The 17,490-nt window shown below is 49.5% G+C and overlaps 1 long non-coding RNA gene across 2 annotated transcripts; it reads right to left on the bottom strand.

Annotated features, from left to right (window-relative positions):
* Positions 1-8,993: 8,993 nt before the first annotated feature.
* On the bottom strand, positions 8,994-16,265 carry LOC116095688. Of its 2 annotated transcripts, none has more exons than XR_004120691.1 (3): positions 16,046-16,265; positions 14,670-14,944; positions 8,994-9,623 (listed from the first exon to the last, which is right to left on the bottom strand). It is a non-coding gene; the product is annotated as an uncharacterized LOC116095688 (long non-coding RNA). The 2 variants fall into 2 exon arrangements; XR_004120693.1 differs by having other exon boundaries at positions 14,670-14,790.
* Positions 16,266-17,490: the final 1,225 nt, after the last annotated feature.

Raw genomic sequence — 17,490 nt, 5'->3', positions numbered from 1 at the left:
CCAAGATGCTCTGCCTGCGTCGGGGAGACCAGGCTCAAGCTGCACCGGAACCAAGATGCCCTGCCTGCGTGGGGGAGACCAGGCTGTTTCCCGGGTGCTGTGTTACATCAGGGGGAACCTGGGGGAAATTTACTGTAATAAACTGAATTAGACTATATACTTCACGGAGCTTCCTTCCATCCATAGCGAGAGAGTGTCTGGGGTGTAGGTCTCCACTCAGATGAGCGTGTACAGATCTGAGCTTGTGCACACAGTCATGTGCCACATGACATAGCTTCTGGCTTTGATTCTCTTGACACTTATATCTGCTCTTCTTTGGAGTGATGGCCATTTTTAGAGAAGTGGATCACTGGCCGCTCCATGTCACTTCTTTTTTAATGATTTCAGTTTCTTTTCTTCCTTCCCTCTTTCCTTCCCTTTTCTGTTAGTTTGAGACAGGCTTTCTATATGTAGCTCAGGCTAGACTAAAACTTAAGGGTCCTCCGGACTCAGCTTCCACAATGTCACAGTGACAGGTGAGAGTCACCATGCCTCTGGATCATTCCTTACACATCTGAGATGGTGACTAGAGAGCTGGCTCAGCAGTTAGGAGCTCTTTGCTGCTTTTTCAGAGGACCCAAGTTCAATTCCCAGCACTCACACTGAACTCATGCCTACCTTCAGCTGTTTTTCTGTAGAAAGATCAGGATGGATGAGCCCAGCGGGAGCCCAATGGCAGGGTTTGATAAAGAGGTACTGGTGCCCAACACTCATGGCTCTCCTCTAAGGCGGACGTGGAGCAGGGACATGGAGTGACTCCCTTCCCACCCCCACACTGAGAATGCTGGGACCCTGGCCTTTGCTCCATTGTCCGCCTCACCCTGGGCCAAGACCTACCTGACTGGCTCTCCCTTCCGCCCTCCTCGCTGTGCTCTAGAGTCTGTTGGCTCTGAGCACGGGTGTTCCCAGCGACTCTCATGCATCCAGATAGGCTGTCATTTTTCGGTACTGCTGAGTGGGTGAGCCTAATTCTAGGGTGCAGTGGGAGGGGCTGCATGCATGAAATCACCCACATAGCCCCCGCAGTCACAGCCAAGGCCTCGTCCCTGCAGTCAGCTCCCAGTTTACTCTATCCTGTGAGGCCTTAGGGTCTGTTAGGAGAGCGAGGAGCCAAGAACACCTCGAACAAGGGAGGCAGAAAATCCCAGGAGCAAAGGCGTGGTTGGCAAGCCAAGAGCATCGCAAGGGAAGCTATGAAGGATGCTCTAGAGGCACAATGATGACGGAGTCCGGAATTAGCCCAGATCAGATAGCCCATAGCTCCAGGGAGAACATCATGCACACACACACACACACACACACACACACACAGACAAACACACACATACACACACATACACATGCACACACACACATACATACATACACATGCACACATACACACACATACACATGCACACACACACACATACACACACATACATACACACACATACACACATACACACATGCACATGCACACACATACACACACATACACACACATGCACATGCACACACACACATACACACACATACACACATACACACACATGCACATGCACACACACATACACACACATACACACACATGCACATACACACACATACACACACATACACCCACATACACACACATGCACACACACATACACACACATGCACATGCACACACACACACATACACACACATACATACACACATACACACACATGCACATGCACACACACACACACATACACACACATACACACACATATACACACACATACACATACATGCACATGCACACACACACATACACACACACACACACACACACGCACACACACACACACACACACACACATGGCTTGTGAGTTCCGGGAGAGATTAAGAAGACATCTTATCAGATGGTTAACCATGACAAGAAACACTAAATCAATCCAAACAGAAAGTAAGCACTAGCCTTGGGACCCAAAGGCTTAAAAGAAAAATATTAATTTATTGATTTCATCAGTCGATACTTATTTGTATTAATCAGAAGGTTTATACTATGCTCTAATGATGTGAGTATTAAATAGCCTTGAGCTAGCAATCTGATGCCAGAACACCATTAGGAGGAGTCAAGTCTGCAGAAACACACATTCATACATACTTCCTGCCTCATGTGCTCAGTCACAATGTGATGCCCCGTCTGTGTGAGTGTCCTGGGAAGGTGACTCAGTGGTTAAACACGTGCAGTATGAGTGTGAGAACCAGAGTTCAGGTCCCCGATCCCCAGAACCCATGTAAATGTCCTGTGGCTGAGACTCCAGCCTCGGAAGGAAGTGGCAGGATTCCTCAGAACAGGCCGGCTAGTGAGATAAGACACAACAACAAGCCCTGGCGTTGATCAAGAGAGCTGTCTCCATGAGGAAGCAGTGAGGCATGTTTCTGAACATCAACATTTGGCCTACATGCAACACACACACACATACACAAAACACACACACAGGCAAACATACACACATATACATAAATACATGCAAACACACACAGACACACATATATACACACATATATGCAAACACACTGTACACATGTTCACATATACACAAACACACATCTGTATGCATACACACATACAAACACATATATACACACAATACATATATACACACAAACACACATGCACATACCTGCATGCAAACACACATGCGCACGCAAACATGCATGTTCTACATACAAACAAACATACATGCACACACTTCACACATATACAAACATACACTGCACACATATACCCAAACACACACTGCACACACACACACACACACACACACACACACACGATAACTGGGCAGAACCTGCACCAGGGATTACAGATGTGCAGCCCTGCATCATGGGATCACAGATGTGCAGCCTTGCACCAGGCACCTCTGCATCAGACTTTCATGGGTGGCAGGGATCTGAACTCAAAGGATAAAGCTTATGTGCCAAGCACTTCTGCCCATTAAACTGTCTCCCTGTTCTCTGTCATCTTATTTTTTCCCTCTTTTTAGATTTATTTATTTTATGCATATGAGTATTTTGGCCTGCAGGCATGTATGTGCACACATGGAGGTCAGAAGAGAACCTCAGATTGCTTGCTACACATTGTATGTAAGGATCTTGGAGGGTTCCCTCCCTCCTGACACTGGGTAGTAGAATGGAAGCTTACCCAGAGCGGCAGCAAACTTGATTCTTCCTGACTGGCCTCTCTCAAGACGGATACTTTATAACGTGAACAATCTTATCTTTAGTTTTATTTATTTACTTTTTATTTACGTGTATGTGTGTGAGCCTGCATATGGCCAGCTCCCTCTTCTCCCTGGAACTCTAATTACAGGCTGTTGTGAACCACCATGTGGGTCTGGGAACTGAACCTAGGTCCTCTGCAAAAGCGGAAGTGTGCTGAACACGGAGCCATCTCTCCAGCCCCCATCAACAATCTTTAAATCACATTTCCATTAGCTGGTTTCTAGTCCCATGTTCTTCGGAAAGGATTTCAAGGTGCACATAGGAAACTAATGAGAACAGTGGCTTCCTAACAACTGAGCTGTTCTCGGGTGAGCGAATGAACTAGCTGTGCTGCATCCAGACACTGGGACGCTAGTCAGCAAGAAAAGGAAGTGGGCGATGGGGCTGCAGAGATGGCTGCACTGGTCAAATATGGGTCTCACAAGCAGGAAGGGCCCAGTCTGAACCCTACAACCACAGGTTTTAAAGCTGGGTGTGGTGATACATGCTTGCGACTTACTTAGGACTGAGGACACAGAGACAGGCAAAGCCCTGTGGCTCACTGGCCAGCTAATCTAACCTATTTGATAAATTCCAGGCTGGCGAAATACCCTTTTTCAAAAACCAAGATGGATGGGACCCCAGGAATGGTACTCAAGGTTGACTTACATATACATACATGCATTTGCATGCACATGAACACCCTGGTCTCTGCATATATATGCATACATTTGCATATATGTGAACACATACATATAAGATGATAGATTGATCGATTGATAGAGGGATGGATGGATGGATGGATGGATGGATGGGTGGGTGGGTGGATGGATGGGTGGGTGGATGGATGGATGGATGGATGGGTGGGTGGATGGGTGGATGGGTGGATGGGTGGATGGGTGGATGGGTGGATGGATGGATGGATGGGTGGATAGATGGATGGGTGGATGGGTGGAAGGGTGGATGGGTGGATGGGTGGATGGGTGGATGGGTGGATAGATAGGAAGAAGCTGGCTTGCTATGAAGAGAAATGGGGAAACCTTAACCCTATAGATCTGAGAAGTCTATAATGTAGGCCTGACTCTATGATGTTCTGGAAAAGACAAAAACTGTGGAGACTGAAGTATCCAAGGTTGCCAAGTGTGGTAGCTGAAGGGAAATGGCTCCCACAGACTCAGGACGTGGCACTATTAGGAGGTGTGGCCTTGTTGAGTGGGTGTGGCCTTGCTGAGTGGGTGTGGCCTTGCTGAGTGGGTGTGGCCTTGCTGAGTAGGTGTGGCCTTGCTGAGTGGGTGTGGCCTTGCTGAGTGGGTGTGGCCTTGCTGGAGGAAGTGTGTTACTGCGAGCAAGCTCTGAGGTTCCAGAAGCTCAAGTGAGGTCAGGTGATCTCTTCCTGCTGCCCTTGGATCCAGTTGTAGCGTTCTCAGTTCCTTCTCCAGCACCATGCCTACCTGCATGCCACCATCATGATGGTAATGGACTAGACCTCCGAACTGTAAGCCAGCCCTAAATACATGTCTCCCTTTAAGTGTGCTGTGGTCACGGTGACCCTTCACAGCAGTAGGAGGCCTAAGACAGCAAGACCCAAGGACTGAGAGGAAAGGAGGTATAAACGAGGGAGCCGTGAAGTTGCGATTCCGTGTGAGGCTGCAGTGGTGGCCACATGTGGCTACACTGCTGAAAGCAAACCTGTAGGAAGGGCACTAAGAAGGAATGTTTGTTTTTCCATCAACCAGAACACACTCACAGGTTTGCTTTAAAGCGTCGGTCCCCGAGGACTGAGGTGTTGCTCGGGCTAAGAGCGCTTGCTGCTTTGGCAGAGGACTGAGTTCGGTTCCGAGCACCCACATCGGGTAGTTCACAACTGACTGTAAAGCCAGTTCCGGGGAGCTGACGCTTTGACCTCTCGAGTCACTTGTGTTCATGTGTACCCACCCACACAGACATACACAGAACTCAAAATCAAACATCTTCAAAAGCTATTTAAATCTTTTAAAAAAATTGATACCCCAGTGAAACCATTAGAGTATGTGGGTGTCGCGGTCCGGGATTTCTTACGGGGTCCCTTGTTCCACGGGACTAGGGGTTCTGGCCAGGTGGGCACGGGATTCGGCTTTGACAAACAGACTACACACGAGTGGTGTAAGATCTGAGTGTATTTCTTTAAAAATGACATGAGGCTTTTAACAATCATTGCAAAAGAGAAATGAAAAATCTGGCAGCTCAACAGTTGAGGTACATCTGAGGCTATCTGAAACATACTGGGTCTAAAACAGCAGCTATCTCCTCTGAACTGGTGCTGCATCCCCCAGGCCCAAGTGCTCTAGGCCCGGGGGACTGCGAGAGATACATGAATCTGAGTCCTAGCCCATCTAAGTTCTAGTGCTAGTCCTGCACGTGAGTCCAAGTCTTTCTTGTCCCAGTCCTTCTGTTAGACTGAAGTCACGTAGACAAGCGACCCCCACACCCAGGTCCTCAGGGTCTGGTAGCTAGGTGTGAAACAGGAGGAAGAGGGGTGGAGCCCTCCCTATTGAGGTATTCTTATGCTAATTCTCTGGTTCTTGCTGGAGGCAGGCAGAGGGGAATCCTGACCTAACATTTTCAGCTGCAAATCTAAAATAGCCTGCCTATGTTGACTAAGAATGAGGATTTCACCTGATCTTGTCCTGGGATAGTTCTCTCATTCTGTAAGCTTTAATGCCCTACAATGCTGGAGGCTATTAGTTTGAATGGCTTAACATTCCAAGCCAGGGTTTGGCTAGGACGTTGGAACATTGGAGAAGGTCAGAAAGCAATGTCCGAATTTTCTCTTGCTAGCTGTAAGAAAATGATATCTTGGTGAGTTCCTAGCACACTAGTACGAGGACATATCTGGGCCACCTCTGAGTTTGGGGTGCCAGGCGACAATGCGGAGGCAGGAGACTGACTTTCCTTGAAGTTTACGCCTCAAACACCGCCGTCACGCAAAGTATGCGTGGCATGTGGGTAACAGGGTCTGGAGGACACTGACCCCTACCCTGAACTCTCCAGCAGGCACATCAGAGGAGAGCCAGAGGGGTAGGTAAGTTGGACGAAGGATGTACAGAATAGGCCAGAGGAGGGATGGATGGAACAGAGCGTGTTGTTCACAGAAAGGGAATAGACCTATTTTTCAGGGAGATGGTTTGTCCCAGTTGTTTAAGCCTGAGAGACGGTGTAAGAGGTGGTGAGCATCGTCTTTGGCATATTTCTACATATTGTCACCCTCTATTCAGTCCTGACTTAAAACTGCAGGGGAGCCGGGCAGTGGTGGCACACGCCTTTGATCCCAGCACTTGGGAGGCAGAAGCAGGTGGATTTCTGAGTTCGAGGCCAGCCTGGACTACAGAGTGAGTTCCAGGAGAGCCAGGGCTACACAGAGAAACCCTGTCTTGGAAAATCAAAAACAAACAAACAAACAAACAACTGCAGGAGGACCACCACCACAGCACCGTTAGCTGTCCTCTGGGTGAGCGTTTATCCTGGTTCAGTTTCATGAAGATGGCTTTTTTTTTCAACATTGAAGATGACTTGGGAGCTGCAGAGATGACTCAGTCAATAAAATCCTTGCTGCTCAAGAAGGAGTATTTGAGTTCAGGTCTCAGAGCTTACGTAAAAAGCCAGGTAGCTGAAATACCAGTAACCCTAGTGCTGAGGAGTTGGGGACAAGTGGCCGCTGGAGGTCATTGGCCAGCCAGCCTAGTAAGTTCAGTGAGAGGCCTGGTCTCAGAAAATAAAGTGGGGAGAGACAGAAGACGACATTGCACATCAGCATCTGGCTTTCACTGCATGCACGCGCACAGGCATGCACATACACACACACACACAGGCATGCACACATACATACACTCACACACAGGTGTGCACATATACATATACTCACACAGGCATGCACATATACACACACTCACACACAAGCGTGCACATACACATACACTCACACACAGGCATGCACACATACATACACTCACACACAGGCATGCACAAACATATACACTCACACATAGTCATGCACACATACATACATACACTCGCATACAGGCATGCACATATACATACACTCACACACAGGCATGCACATATACACACACTCACACACAGGCATGCACATATACACACACTCACACACAGGCGTGCACATACACATACACTCACACACAGGCATGCACACATACATACACTCACACACAGGCATGCACATATACACACACTCACACACAGGCATGCACATATACATACACTCACACACAGGCATGCACATATACATATCACACACAGGCATGTACACACACCTGCATACACACTTAAACACATATGCATGTGCACACACAGGCATGCACACACAGGCATGCATGCACACAGGCATGCATGCACACACAGGCATGCACATACAGGCATGCATGCACACACAGGCATGCACACACAGGCATGCATGCACACACAGGCATGCACACACACAGGCATGCACACACAGGCATGCACACACACAGGCATGCACACACAGGCATGCACGCACAGGCATGCACGCACAGGCATGCATGCACAGGCATGCATGCACACACAAAAGCACACACAGGCATGCACACACACATGCACACACAGGCATGCACACACAAGCATGCACACACACAGGCATGCACACACACAGGCATGCACACACACAGGCATGCATGCACACACACATGCATACATACAGAGTTGAATTGGGGCTGGACCAGATATACCATTTTCTTTGCTTCTACATCCCCTCCATGGTTGAAAAGGAGGCTCCTTTCTTTTTTTTGTTTTGTTTTGTTTTTTTGAGACAGGGTTTCTCTGTATAGCTCTGGCTGTCCTGGAACTCACTCTGTAGACCAGGCTGACCTCAAACTCAGAAATCCGCCTGCCTCTGCCTCCCAAGTGCTGGGATTAAAGGCGTGCGCCACCACTGCCCGGCAGGAGGCTCCTTTCAATATCAGTGCGTGAGGGGTTTGTTTTGTGTTTTGACAGATGACAGGTTTGGGATAGAGCCCTTTCATTACACTCTATACATCATCAAGGGCAGCCAAGACCCCAGACCCGTTAGGATTCCAGGAACTTTGAAGATCTGAGAGTCCCTATCACTTACAGAGGAGGAAACTACATGTGCCTTGCTTTCTGGCACACAGCTAGTTAATGCCAACACTGATCTACAGAGAAGTAAGTGATAAGCCCTCCCCTGCCACTCACATAAATGGCTCTGGGTTGGGCGAAATTCTAGGGCATCCATCATTATGTCAGGGGAGGAGGCCATGTGATTCTCCTCCAACGTGTAATCTGATTGCTTCACACTCAAGTAACCTCCCCAGCTCTTGACAAGATACCTGCTATTGGGGTTCCCGGGGGAGTTGTGCAGCCAGGTGGATAGCCCTGTTTCCCACAATGCAGTCTGACCCAGGAGCAGAGAAACCTGGGCAGGCATGAGGCCAGCAGTTGAAAGGACCAGGAAATTCAGACCCCCTGTGTCTCAACACCCTCTACTCTCCAACTCCATATACGGAGAGCCTTTTCACACTCAGCTCTGAACAGTTCCCTTTGGCCTGACTGCTAAGTCTTGGGAGTGTGTGTGTGTGTGTGTGTGTGTGTGTGTGTGTGTGTGTGTGTGTGTCAGAGGGAGTGGCCATAGCTTTGCTAGCAAATTCCTGGCATTCAGACCCTGCTCTCTGCCCTTGGTGGCTTGCACGAAAATTCCACGGCAGCTGGTTGAGGGAGTCTTTATTTTGACTGGTTAAGGACACTCACTGGGGGGATTTTGGCCTGATGCCATCTTGAAGGATTTCTGATGGCAAATAGGACACTGTTTGCGCTCTCCTGGGGCTGAGGAACTGGGCGAGTTAGCTCTCCATCAGGGACCTTGCTGTCCTATGTCAGTCACATCATCCTCATCGGCACTATTACAAAGGGCCGGGGCCTCATGCCTGCTGGCCAAGTGCTCTGTCACTGTGGCACCTGCCTGCCTCACCATGATGCTGCCTTCTACGCAGGCTGACAAAGCGTGGTGCTGAGACCCAGTCCTGATCAAGGCCCCAGAGTCAATGAGTCTGGACTTTCTTCATCCCTCAAGAACAAAGAACTTGTTTATGGGCATCTCCTGTGCGGTGTGGAGGTCTGGCCTGCCAGGGATGATGGATGAGTCTTTGCCCGCCCCCACCACAGCAGCTCCGGTAGCATTCACAGGATGCACATAGCAGCAGCAGCAGGGACACAAGGTAGGGCGTTATCACTGGAATTCCGTCTGAGGCAGACAGGCTAGGAGAAGCACGCACCCCAGGACAAGCAGGCACCATCTCTTGAAGACCAAATTCACACTCAGGAATCAGTCGGCTGTCTTTAACGAGAAATAGAGAGGCCATTTTAATCTAAAGCCACAGTGGATGTGAACACCCTTTTGTTCTTGGAGGGCTGACAGATTCAAAAGCACTCCTTTCTCCAGTCACAAACTGGGACAACAAATCAGAACAGGCCACTTACTTGGGGAGGGAGGGATGTAGCTGGGGGGAGGGTACGTGTGGCAAACACGGGGGTTGGGGCAGAGAAGGCAGGGATGCTGTGAAAATACCAAGGAAGCCTGTAGCTTTGTGTGGTAACTTAAAACATGGAATAAAAAAGAGAGAGAAATGCCCTCTACAGATGAGGAGGGGTGTGTGTGTGTGTGTGTGTGTGTGTGTGTGTGTGTGTGTTGTCTTGGGAAAGAATGCATTTCCTATGAGGGCTGTATGCACAGCATACATTATATAATTATACATGCGTCAAAAGCAGAAGTAGTTTTGAAATAATAGTGAAAACCAACTCTATTTAAAGGACAAACAGTGCAAAGGAAGGGCCAGGCTCACACGGCCTGGGCTCCCCACATTTGATCAGTCACCACAGTCCCTGGGGAGGTCTGGGGACCCAGGCAGAGATGACAGGACCTAGGGGGCCGGGCCTGTCCTTAAGTAACCCACATTGCCTTCCATAATGGAATTCGGGGTGCTCTTCCTGATTTCACAAGGTGGCTCACAACCACCTGTACCTCTAGTTCCGGGGGATCTGATGCCCTCTTCTGGCTCCCTGGGCACTGTACACACACACTGCACAGCAGTGCATTCAGGCGACACCTTTACACATAAGTCTTGAAGGCCATGTGTTGTGCCGTGAGATTACTCAAGACTCATTTCTTTCATGCCCCTCCGCCCCCTGAAGCTGCTCTGAGCCCTCAGCCAGGCCCCTTCTGGTTCCTGGAAGGCCTTGAGGAACCCAGAAGGCTCAGGGCCTGTTTTTCCAGCCTGGGAGGAACAATCAGTTTCAGTCTGTCTCTTTGGGAATGCTGTTTGTCATTTGTCGGGGAGGGGTGGGGGTGGAGGCTGGAGCACCAGGCTGGCTACAGGAAGAGCCCACCCCCTGGGCAGGCAGCTCTTCTCACAGGCCGCCCCTGCCTGTGTCGCTGTGGCCTCTTCACGGTTCCTCATGGCTGGCGCCCTACCCAGTCCTTTGTACCCAGGCCTTCCAGCTTCTTGAGAACTGACCTTGTTTTTATACAATGAGCTGCATTAGAAAGTGCAAGAGAACTTTGGGATCCAGTTGGTAAAGTGCTTGAAGACCCAAGTTCAGTCTTCAGAACCTAAGTAAGAACACTGGGTGGACATGGTGGGGCACACTTGTCAATCCTTCATTGGGAAGCAGAGACAAGAGGGCCACTCACACACACTGACCAGCCAGTCTAGACTAACAAATTTCAGGCCAGTAAGAGAACCTATCTCAAAAAACAAAACAAAACAAAACAAAACAAAATCATAGATGGCTCCTGAGAATGACAAGCAAGGAGTCATGTCTGCGTTCACATGGAAACACGCACATACATGAACATCTGCTTATGTATTGCCACCCCCTCCACCCACAAAACCCTAGAACTCATGATGTAGACCAGCCTAGCCTGAAACTTACAGAAATCTGCCTGCTTCTGCCTCCCAAGTTCTGGGATTAAAGATGTGTGCCACCACACCCAGTTTTTGACAAGGTATGCTGGCCAGCTCAATGTCAACTTCACGCCAGCTAGGGTCATTTGAAAAAATTGAAAAACCTCAATTGAGAAAATGCCCTCATCAGATTTGCCTGTGATGTGTTTTATTGATTGATGCTTAATGTGGGACAGCCTTGCTCACCATGGGCGGTGTCATCCCCTATGCTTGTGGTCCTGAGCTCTGTGAGAAAGCAGACTGAGCAAGCCATGAGGACCAAGCCAATAATCAGCTTCCTCCGTGGTCTCTGCTTCAGTTCCTGCCTCCAGGTTCCTGCCTTGAGGTCCTGCCCTGACTTCCCTCAGGGCTGGGGTATAACCTGAGAGTTGTAAACTAAACTAAGGCCTCTCCTCCCCAAGTTGTTTTAGTCATGGCATTTCATCACAGCAATAAAATCCTGATTAAAACACAGGAAAGTATAGACTGGTGGCCATCATGTTCGGTGTGCTTGGTGTGGTGGTACAGAGAAAGAAAGACTCGGCCTTGTTCCTGGTTCCTGTGGGACATAGCTCCTAAAATTCTTGAAATCTCAAGAATTTTAACAGTACCTATTAAATTTCTACTTACTTACTTACTGTGTGTATTTGAAATATATGTATGTTTTCAAGTATGTATGTGTGTACACATGTGTATGCATGTGTGTACTGTGTGTAGAGGGCAGAGATTGAGTTCAAACACCTTTCTCCAATGTTTGTCGCTTTATTTTTAAAGACAGGGTTTTTCGCTGAACATACAGTTCCTGATTCAGCTAGACTGGCTGGCCACCGGCACCAGGAATCTGCCTGGGCCTACTTCCCCAGCCCTGGGATTACAGACACCCTCAGAGCCCAGCTGGCATGTGTGCTAGGGACCTGACCTTGGGTCCTCAGATTTGCCGCTCAGGCCATTGGCCCAGCTTCATGAGAGCGTCTCTGCAGGCTAATGAGATGGAGGCCCCTAGGACCTTCAGGATGGCGGACAGTTACCAGAAAGAGCTTGGCATAGCTGAAGACTGAAACTTCCACAGTACGCACCTCTGCAAAGGGGAGAGGCGACTGAGCGAATCACCAGTGGCCAATGACCTAATCAATCACACCTACGGAATGACGCTTCTTTGCAAGCTCCCAGGGTGGAGTACATGATGTTCTGGCAGAGCAGAGCACCCAGGAGAAGGCACCAATGTGCCCTGGCCTTGCTGGACTGTGCTCCGGGTGTCTGGCAATGTCCTTGAGACTTGATAATAAATGTGTGACAGGGAGTGAAGCTCGCTTGCTCTCTCCTCAGCTCTAGAAGCCTTTCTAATAAATTATGAACCCAAGATGGGGGTGTAGGGAACCCCTGACTTAGAGCCACGATAGTAAAGAAAGGGCTGTTAGGGGCACTTGCTCTTACTGGGAACCCAGGTTCAGTGCCCAGCATCCACATGGCAGATCACAACCATCTGTAACTCCAGTTCAGGGGAATCTGACATCATCTCTGGCCTCTGCCAGCATCTGCTTCACATGGTACATACATGCAGACAACACACTCACACACATGAAATAACAAAATCTAAGGGAAAATGTAGGGGTGGCCAGGGACTTGGTGCTGTCATCTGAGGTGGGAGCAATCTTTGGGGACCCTGTGGGGTCTCTGTCAACCCTGAACAGTTAGTGTCAGAGCTGAACTAAACTTTTGGGCCTCCAGTCAGTGCTTGGAGAGCTGAAGAAATGACCGATATTAGAGGCCAAAAGTAATACATTCACACATCTGTGAGAGTTGTATTCATGTGACTCCATCTAACTAGACCCGAGCATGTCCTGACCGGAGCCCTGGGCCTCAAATTCTTGCCCAGATCCTCTATGTGTGACCCAGATACAATGGCCAACACCTCCTTCTTGCTGTTACTGGGGAAAACTAATGCTCAAAGTGTTTACCCCAAGTCACGTGGGGGTGGGTAGATGGGCTACAGTTTAGATCTCATGTGCCCCGAGGCCTACCTGTTGAAGGTTCAGTCCCCAGACTACATTGCCGCTGGGATGTGGAGCCTGTAGACCGTGGGGCCCAGTGGGAGGAAGTTGGGCCATTGGAGGGATATTGGGACCTCCACCCTCCTAATCTTCCTCCTTCTGCCTCCTGGCCAGTGTGGGGTGACCTGTGTCACCATGGATGCTCTCCAAGGTGCTTCTCTAAGAAATGTCCCAGCCATGAGTCAAAACTGACACTGTGAGTCCAGCTAAACCTTTGCCTCTGTCCGCTTGACTATATCAGGTTAATTGTCACCGCAGTGGTCAGCCAACACATAGAGGCCAACTGGGCCAGAGGGAAGTGTGGGTTTTCCTACAAGTGAGGACACTCTGATGGGGCTTCCTACTGATCGTGGCATTGTAGTACAGGACTTCCGTCACCCCTCCCTGGTGCATCTCCTGGATCTGGAGAATGGGGGCCTTGCAGAGAAGCTTCCACAAATTATTTGTACAGAGCAACCTTACAAAGACACATGTACCTTGTGTGGTTGGCAGAAAACCACTTTGGGGCCAAATGACCCTTTCACAGGGATCACCTAAGACTATTGGAAAACACAGGTGTTTACATTATGATTTCTAACAGTAGCAACATTACAGTTATGAAGAAGTTGCGAAAACAATTTTATGGTTGGGGGCGCCACAGCAGGAGGAACTGTGTCAAGGGTTGCAACATTAGGAATGTTGAGAACCACCTTTAATCCCAGCACTTGAGAGGCAGAGGCAGGCAGATTTCTGAGTTCGAGGCCAGCCTGGTCTACAGAGTGAGTTCCAGGACAGCCAGGGCTACACAGAGAAACCCTGTCTCAGGAAGAAAAAAAAAAAAAGGAATGTTGAGAACCACTGATAAAATAGAAGGCAAAGGTGTCCTCAGGACCCCTTAGGAAAGGGCGCTAGTCCCTGTCACAAGGGCTACAACTCCATGAGCTCATCACCTCCCGGCCCTATTGTCTCAGGGTTAGAGTTACAACACGGATCACATCGAGCGGACATTAACACTCACACTATAACAGTGGTAAAGCAGACATATACAATGTACAACCCTAGCTGGATGTGGTGGTGCATGCTACAAATTTAAGCACACCAGGGATGGGAGGAAAGGGGGGACCGGAAGGTTGTGAGTTTGCGGCCAGCCTGGGCTACATGAGACTCTGTTTAGAAAGCAGTTCTACAGTTCCAACCACTCAGCAGCATTGGGTCTGCTCACACTGAGCATCCTCACGACTTCCCATCCTCCCAGCTCAAACAGGGCAGCGCACCTAGGAAACAGACTCCCAATCCTCCCACCCCACCCCGGATGGCAGCTTTGACACCCAAGGCTGAGGGCAGAATTTCTCCTCCTGGAACCTCCACTTCTTCTCTCAGGTCTCTGACTCCCCGGACAAGGCCACTCACCTTAGTGACCAGCAACTCTCCAGCCCTCTCACATTCAGAGCTTCTCCTGTGTTTCCTTTATCTTCTCCCACCTCTCGTGTGGGTCTGCTCCTGCTTTCCATCTTTGGACTCCTGAGACCTTCTGTGACACATCAGGCCCTTTCTGGGTCAGCCATCTGACTCCTCCTCACTCTGTCTCCTCTGCCCCAGTCTCTGCTCTTCTGAGACCCAGGCACATAGCTTCCTCTTGCCTGGTGATGGGGCTCCCCACTGGAATGTCCTTTGGGATCTATGAACTGCAGACATACTCCAGGGTCCCCCTCATCCCACTCACATGCCCACCTTCCTCCCGCCTTCTGGGTGTCAGCCATCACTGCCCCAGACTCTTACTAGATGTGGCAAGCAGTATGCTTTTCCTGACCCCTCAGACTCCTGACCAGCTAGCCATGCAGTCTGATGCTTCTGCCACACACAGAGAGCTGGGCTGCTCCCCGATCCTCCCCAATCCCAGATCTCAGATCTCAGTGCTCCTGGGCTCTGGGTGGCTCTTTGTGCCTCTGTCTGCATGCATGATTTTCCGGTGGGCCTCTCCAACACCCAGGTCTCCACGGCCCCTTCCCTGTCCTCGAAGGTCCAAGTCCAAGTCTGTCCTGTACCCCAGCTTGCAAGGCCCTGTGGCACTGTCTCCATATGCCCGTGTGCCACTTTTCAACCATTTACTCAGGACTTGGCAAACCACGGCTATTTAAATCATGGGCAAATCCACTTGCCTTTAAGGAACAAAATAAAACAGCAAGCGAACCTGCCAGACTTTAGAGGGAGACATAGTTTGCTCTCTGTAAAACTCACAAGTTCAAAAACTGTGTTTTGTATGGAGTGTGTGTGTGTGCGTGCCATTCCTGCTGTGGAGGTCAGAGGAAAGCTTTGGTGAGTTGGATTTCTCCTTCTCACGTGTGGGTCCCAGAGATTGACTTCAGATTTGCAGGCTGGGTGGCAAGCCCCTTCCTTACCCAACAAGCCGTCTCCCCAGCTCATAATCCACACTTTAAAAAATGTGGGTAAGTGTGTGTGTGTGTGTGTGTGCGTGTGCGTGTGCGTGTGTGTATATGTGTGTATGTGTGTGGGTCTGTATGTGTCTGTGTGTTTGTGTGTAAGTCTGTGTGTGTGCATATGTGTGTATGTATGTGTGTATGTGTGTTTGTGTATGAGTCTGTGTGTGTCTCTGTGTGTGTTTGTGTGTGAGTCTGTATGTGTTTGTGTGTGAGTCTGTGAGTGTCTGTGTGTTTGTGAGTCTGTGTGTCTATCTGTGTGTTTATGTGTGTAATTGTGTGTGTGTGTGTGTGTGGTGTGTGTGTGTCTGTGTGTGAGGTCAGTGCTGATAATTTAATTTTATTTACCTCCACCTTAGTTCTTGAGACAGAGCTCTCTCGTTGACCCTAGAGCTCACCCACAGGCTGCCCAGGCTGGCCATTGTGCTCCAGGGATGTGTCTCTGTGCCCAGTGCATGGATGACAGATGTGCCCCACCACACCTAGTTTCATGTGGGTGCTGGCAATCCAAAGCCGGTCCCCAGGCTTGTGTGGCAGGCACTTTACCCACTGAGCTATGTCCTCAGTCCCTAAGTCACACTTCCAAACCACACAATCCTGTGACAGTTATTGTGTTCACAGAACCCTGAAGTCATTATTACTCGTGATTCCAGAACATTCTGGTCAATTCCAAAAGACGCTGTGGGAATTAACAGGCACTCCTCACTCCCTTGACAGCCCGGGACAGCGCTCTCTGCTCTGTCTGTGGACTTGCTTGTTTGCAAAGTCTGGTCGCTGGTGTCTGCTTCCCTCTATGTGGTGTAGTGTTTTGCAGATTCCTCTGTGCTGTGGCATACAGCACGTGGCAGCACTCCACTCCTGTCTATATTTCATCTACCCATTCATCACACGATGGACATTAGTGTTTCCATGGTAATGGCTATTACAAGACATGCTATTATAAGGATCAAACACCGCTTTTGTGTGAGCATATGTTTCCAGTTCTCCTGGATACACATACAGCCAAGAGTGGAATGGCCTGGTCAGATAACAGCTGTGTTTAGCTTTGTGAGGGGCTGCCAGACCCCTTCCCACATCCACCCCCACGTCTTCCCTTCCCACTAGTGGCGGCCAAGGGACATTTATTTCTCCACATCCTCCCCCGGAACTTGTTATTATCCTTTTTTTTTTTTTAAATATAGGCATCCCCTTGGGTGTGCCTTTGCTTGTTTTTGTTTTTATGTGGTCTGTGGACCAAGGATGACTTTTACATTTTAAAAGGATTATAAACAAACACACTTGGGCACACACAAAGAACACGTGGCAGAGTTCATATGTGGCTCACAAAGCCTAACATATTGACTGACTAGTCCTTTCCGGACAGCCCATCCTGTGCTCCTCTGATCTAAACAGAAACCCATCACCAATCCTGCCCCCACCGCCACCCCTTCCCCACTGCTGATGACTTTTGTGTGTGAGGACAGCGCTCAGGCCCTTTTGACCTAGGCTCAGGTGAAATTTCATTTCCTTGAGGAAAGCTTTCTTGGTTCCCTCCACATCCCCAGAAGTATTTCCCTGTGTTTGTGGAGGCTTCCTCTGTACAGGACTCTCCTCCCCTCTCCCCTGCCCTCCTATTCCCTCCTCTCCCCTTCCCTCCCCTCCCTTCCTCTCCCCTCTCTTTCCCTTCTCCTCTCCCTTCCCCTCCTCTCCCCTCTCTTTCCCTTCTCCTCTTCCCTCCCCTCCTCTCCCCTCTCTTTCCCCCTCTCTTCTCCTCTCCCCTTCCCTCTCCTCCCCTTCCCTCCCCTCCTCTCTCC

Source organism: Mastomys coucha, unplaced genomic scaffold (genome assembly GCF_008632895.1).
Source record: "Mastomys coucha isolate ucsf_1 unplaced genomic scaffold, UCSF_Mcou_1 pScaffold18, whole genome shotgun sequence".
NCBI classification, from domain to species: Eukaryota; Metazoa; Chordata; class Mammalia; order Rodentia; family Muridae; genus Mastomys; species Mastomys coucha.
This window is presented reverse-complemented; position numbering and strand designations above follow the sequence as displayed.